This window comes from Lactuca sativa, chromosome 1, assembly GCF_002870075.4.
Source record: "Lactuca sativa cultivar Salinas chromosome 1, Lsat_Salinas_v11, whole genome shotgun sequence".
In the NCBI taxonomy this organism is placed as follows: Eukaryota; Viridiplantae; Streptophyta; class Magnoliopsida; order Asterales; family Asteraceae; genus Lactuca; species Lactuca sativa.
The window spans coordinates 124,144,075-124,150,434 of record NC_056623.2 but is presented as its reverse complement, the minus strand read 5'-3'; the positions used below and the strand labels follow the sequence as shown (position 1 = coordinate 124,150,434).

The 6,360-nt window shown below is 33.3% G+C and overlaps 1 long non-coding RNA gene across 5 annotated transcripts; it reads right to left on the bottom strand.

Annotated features, from left to right (window-relative positions):
* Positions 1 to 546: 546 nt before the first annotated feature.
* On the bottom strand, positions 547 to 5,754 carry LOC111893572 (uncharacterized). 5 transcript variants are annotated; one of them, XR_008223908.1, is made up of 8 exons: positions 5,495 to 5,754; positions 5,171 to 5,259; positions 4,322 to 4,375; positions 2,161 to 2,269; positions 1,803 to 1,925; positions 1,655 to 1,712; positions 1,506 to 1,562; positions 547 to 846 (listed from the first exon to the last, which is right to left on the bottom strand). It is a non-coding gene; the product is annotated as an uncharacterized LOC111893572 (long non-coding RNA). The 5 variants fall into 5 exon arrangements; XR_008223916.1 differs by lacking the exon at positions 2,161 to 2,269 and having other exon boundaries at positions 1,803 to 1,936; positions 5,495 to 5,752; XR_008223887.1 differs by lacking the exon at positions 2,161 to 2,269 and having other exon boundaries at positions 5,495 to 5,750.
* Positions 5,755 to 6,360: the final 606 nt, after the last annotated feature.

Below are 6,360 nucleotides of genomic sequence, written 5' to 3'. Positions count from 1 at the left end.
AATGGGAGTGTTACCGAGTAAAGCAAAGTATCCACTAACAGATCTATGAGTTATAGGGAACGCATCCCAATTAGAATCACAATAGGCTTCCAACTTGAAAGTAGATTGATTATTGAAAAATAAGCCTTGAGAACACTACAAAAAATACGTCATTTAGTGGCATACAAAAAGTGCCACTAAAACCCCAAAATAATGTCACTAAAGGGTTCTTATTAAATCAGCGACATACATAACAAGTGTCACTAGAAACGTTCCCATTAAAACCCTTTAGTGACACTTTTTGCTTTTGCCGCTGCAATTTTTTAGGCCTTTAGTGACACGTTTTTATTTGTCGCGATAGAAAAAAGTTTTTTGTGACACATATTTTGTGCCATTAAATGCTCAATTGATTATAAAATTCATGTTACTTTTAGTGGTGCTTTTTTATTTGCCACATTACAAAAAAAAGTTATGCATTACACATGAAATTCTATGATTTAGGCTATTTACATCTACACAATCTTTATCTGTAATATAAAATAATGTAAATAATCATACAGCAACACGTAGAAAATAATAAAATTTTCATTCCATCCAATGAAAAAAACATTATTTTTCTGTTCATTCCGATGGAATAAACCATTACATTCATTTCACGATTCCATGATAACAAACAAACACTACCTATAAGAAAAAAAAATACAAGTTTATCCAACCTTGCAAACTGTTACATATTCAATAATCTTTTATTTGACTTTTTAAGCCATGATGGTGACTATCAAGCCTATCTTTTACAGCTTTGAAGTGTAATTCAACTTCTTCATTTGTTGTTTACCATGACAAATCAGCAAGAAGCTCAAGGTAAACCTGTTAGATGTACATTAAAAATAACAAGTCACATCGAATTATATACCATTATGCTTTGAGTAAAATACAAGATTGGTCCATGAGTTTGGTAAAAAAAAAGATTGAGTTTGGGACTTCAACTTGCAATTTTGGTCTTAACTGTATGGTTTGCTTATAATTTTGAGACTTTCTTTGGAACAAATTCAAATTCACTCGTTAAAGCCATGTCGCACACTAGGGTAGCATGGTCATTTCTGTTTATATTATTATTAAATTGTATTAAGGGTGGTGCGACCACCTCTTTAATAAATATTTGAAGAAAAATGACCAAACTACCCTTGTATGCAACACACTACTTAATGGGTGAACTTGAACATTGTCTAAATCCCAAAATCAAAATGAAACTATCCAATTAGGACCAAAAATGCAATATTGAAAGTTCAGATCCCAAAATTCAAAAATTTACGAAACATTAGGGACAGTTCTTGTAATTTATTACGTTTTTAATGATTCACAAGCCTAAAAGATAGATATATATATATATATATATATATATATATATAGAGAGAGAGAGAGAGAGAGAGAGAGTTAGATTCAAATGTATATATATATATATATATATATATATATATATATATATATATATATATATATATATATAATAAAAAGTTTGTCCTTACTCTATAGTCAACATCACACAATGCACCCATGCAAAATCTTGACTCCAAATTTTCTTTCTGTTAAAGTGAAATGAAAGAAAATGTGTATTTGATTATACATATTTTTAATTTAAGAGAAATTTATTAATATATGTTTCATTTATGCTTACCCATAGACAATTGATGGAATAAAATCAAGCCCACTTTGCATCAATAATAGGGTTAAACCTTTCATATTAATATTATAATAAAAAATGGTTAACAGAAAAGATGTAAGCAGTTATAATTTAGAGAATATCAATCTAGGATAGTACTCACATGAAAAATATGAATTGTTTGTGTAAGAGTGGGTATGGTTTCACAGGTAACATTCTTCTCACTTAAAAGCACGAATTTCATTTTAGAAAATACATTGTTGTCCACTTGTCCTTGTCTCCCCCCCTATTGCAACCCTCACAAAAGTCAACACGTCATCATCAATAATCTTTGGTTCATGAGTTCGCAAATTTTGCACGATACATGAGATATTAAATATATAGTCGATGATACATGCACCTTGCATGTACCAAATTTCATTATTTCTAACAAAAAGATTATGTGCATTAACAAGATTGGCTATGAGTAAAATGCAACACCTAATATGGAGACAAATAAGGATAAATGAGTAGTAGGGTACCTAACACTAAATGAGAGAAACAGGTCTGGAAAGAATTTATATCGCCAAATCCTAGCATACTATATCCATTCATAGGATCAAACGCCTATGGGATTTAACAATCTATCACCTGAAAACACCTTTATAAAATAAATACAAGTTGAATCATGAATATAACAAGCCCACATAAATGATAACAAAACCTTCAAACAGATCAAAGCAAAAATGTAACAGCCCAAAATCTCAAGTATTATCTAATTGCATTTTTGGGGTGTTTTAAAGGGGAGACTCGGCGAGTTGGAGCCAGACTCGCCGAGTGGGGTCGCAGCTTGGGTCGTGGGTTCGCGACTGGACTCGACGAGTCCAGGTAGGGACTCGACGAGTCGACGCTGTTCAGTGGAAAACCCTAGCCGTTCAGTTTGGGACGTATATAAGGGATCTTATGTCGTCATTGTTCGTCTTTTGGCCGATTGAGGGAACCCTAAACGACTGTGGCATCTAGAGCAAGCTTGAAGGCCATTATTGACTTTGAAGGAATTGTGGTGCAAGAAGAGGAAGGATTTTGGCCAAAGGAAGATCAAGGGGATCGAGTTCTGAGGTTTGGGGACGCAGAGGGTACGTTTTCAGGTTATGTTTCGGATCTTTCCTATTATTTTGATGTGTACACGAATTTAGGGTTTATGAAACCCATTTGGAGATTAGATGGATTGTTGTGTCGTTATCCAATGTTTATAACCTTGTATTAGGACCCTTAGAGGTCCAGAAGGTCCCATGTTTGTATATTCGGGAATATATGTATTTCAGGAAGCAGTTCGATCGACTGCATGGCGTGGACTCGCCGAGTCGGATGAGCAGACTCGGCGAGTAGCTTGAAGATTTACTGGGACTCGCCGAGTTGGTTCTTCAGACTCGGCGAGTAGAGTCGGGGTGGCCCCGCGATTCCTCCAGGAGTAACTCGTCGAGTCAAAGAGGATACTCGACGAGTAGAAGGGGACTCTTAGAGGATTGAAGGACGACCAGACTCGCCGAGTCGCCAGGGAACTCGCCGAGTCCAGTCGAGCTGACAATGGACTGTTGACCAGAGTTGACCGGTGTGATTTCTTAGGGTCAGTTAACGTGGAAGATAGAAGTATTACTAAGGGATATATGGTGTTACAGGGAGCTTGTAGCTCGGAGGATCAAGTGCAAGGGATTTCAGGAGTTGCTATCTTCCAGTGTCCGCGAGGTGAGTCTTCTCACTATACTTCACCCGGACGGGTTTGATTGAGAGACCGGAAGGTCGTATGTGTTATATTTATGCTATGGCTAGAGAGGTAGATGCTTTATATGTGATGTATGCTTATATGATGTATACTTATACGGGCCGGAAGGCGAGACTTCATGTGATAGGAAGAACGGTATGAGGTATGACTTATGTGTTATGTGCGTTATGTACATGTGTTATGTTTATACTGTTATGGGCCGGAAGGCGATTATGTTACGGGCCGGAAGGCAATATTATGTGGATCGAAAGGTCCGGGCCGGAAGGCAATATTATGTGGACCGAAAGGTCCGGGCCGGAAGGCGTATGTGCGTAAGGTATATTGGGGAACTCACTAAGCTTCGTGCTTACGTTGTTTATGTTATGTTGTTTCAGGATCTTACAGTAACGCGGGATGGCAATGGTTCGATTGTACACACCGAAGAAAGAGTTGTGTTTTGGAGGATCCTGGTCTTCTATTATAACGAAAAGGAAACTATGTTTTGTAACTCGAATGTGAATAAGATTTTAAACAAGTGTTTTAATATTAAATTGATTATTTAAATGAAAATTTTGTTTTTGGAAACCACGGTGTTACAAAAAATAAAAACAATTATTCTCAATTTGAAAATATTTTAAAGAATGTGGTGTTGTTTGTATTGGTGAAAACAAAGACTATGTATTTAGTTAAGATTTAGGAAAGAAAGATTACTGAAATCATAACATTGTTGTGGAAGAGAATGAGTGATATGATAACCCATAAGATGTCATACATAAACACACAACAAAGAAGCATTGTAGCAACCTTGAATCAACATAACACCAATCTACGTCATTCATGGCTATATATATATATATATATATATATATATATATATATATATATATATATATATATATATATAATAATCACATTTTAACATTTATTGTTGTGATGAATACCTTAATATTGGGTATTTGTGCTAACTGCAACACTGCTATAATCAAACAGATTCCCTGTTGAAACAATGATTACCATAATGTTACTACCACCAAACATATATATATATATATATATATATATATATATATATATATATATATATATATATATATATATATATATATATATATATATATATATATATATATCAAAAAGGGCAAGAATATGTCAATTATTATATTAAATTTTAAAATCTTGATTTTGATTTTGTGATTCTTGAATCTTAAATCTTTATTTTTGATCCTAAGATGGTAGTAAAACATTATTGACAAATCACATATGTCAAGCCTTAGCATTTTGATTCTTGATTTTAAAATGGTCAAACATTTTGATTCTTAGATTAAGATTTTGGAAATCCTTAATTATGTTACTTCTTTTATTAGTGTACCTACCTATAAGTGAATATGACAAAGTTTTAGAAGTTTTAAAATACCATTTTTAAATCAACATTTTATATAATAACAATGAACAAGCTACAAGCTTTCTAATGAAAAAATCATTTTCCATGGTTGATGCAAGTAAAATGGATGTATTGTAATTATTCTTATTACAAAATCTTATTCTCTATGAAAAAATCAAGTACTTAAGTAATCTAAAATTCATTTAGGCAGATTATATAATCTTATTCTTGTGTTTTTTTATACTAACATATTTCTTCATACGAGAGGCAAAAGATCTGTGAATTGGGGAATATACACAAGAATTTACATGAAATCACAAAGAAAAACGTACAACCAAGTGAGCATATACACATAAACAAGTAAGAAAACCATATGAAAGGAACTAACAAGTAAGAAAAGAGGACTAACATGTCATCAAATAACATGGCTTTGTTGCATGGTATGCACCACAAAAACAGGGAGCCTCTGATCAACAGATAATCCGGAACAATGAATACCTAAACATTGAAAAAGTAACTTCAATTAGATATCATCTACTCCAAATGTATACAGAACTGAAGTGTACAAATCCAATTAAATGATGAAGCAAAAAAATAGATGCAAAACCTGTGAATCACGCAACATATTTGTGAAAAATTGCTTCCTAAATTTACGATGCTTCTATACAACATACAGGAAACGTAGGAATAGAAATCGGGAGATGTAGATGAAAAAAATTAAGGCATCAAATACCTCTAGGGGAAGAGACATCGACATCGATTACGATGTATCCTCAGCAACAACGACAACAACGAAGACGATGCAAGCAGTAACGTTGGCCGACGACGGCGTGATGTTCCGGCTTCGACGAAGAGCGGATGGTGATTTTGCGTTGCAATCAGCAGAAGTTGGAGTTAGGGTTTCAATATCGTATCTAAGAAACGTTAAGGCCAAGGATATTTAACCAAAACCTATCATGTTAAGCAAATGAAAATTAGTACCGACATAAAATTGATAATTATGAATATTAGTCAATATTAGCGACATAATATAAAAATATTAAGTGCCATTAAATATATTAATCTTTTTAGTGGCATATAAAAAATACCACTAAAAACATGATATAATGGCACATTAAACATATGCCATTAAAAATATGTGCCACTATATACCATTTTATTTATAGTGGAAATTGCCTCCTTTAGATATCATAAAACGTGAAAGAAAGTTAAGGTTACCAATAAGTTGTCAATATAAAGTTGGATTACTAAGAGAATACATATTGGTAAATGAACATTGGATGGAAGAGGAGTAGCGGCAGGAGAAGCATCAATAATAGAATAAAACTGAAATAACTCCTGAATGAACTTGTATTGATGTAAAACCATACCACCTTCAATTGTATTAAGTTTTAAGCCAATGAAAAATACATATCACCCGGATCTACAATTTTGAAAGCATCATCTAGATAAGTATTGAGACTTGAATGTATCATCTAGATAAGTATTGAGATTTGAAATTTGTGATCCTATAAGAAATAGTGAATAGTCATTAGTGCTATGATGATAACCATAAATATGTAAAGTACTAGAAAGCTTAGAATACCATTTTGTGGAAGC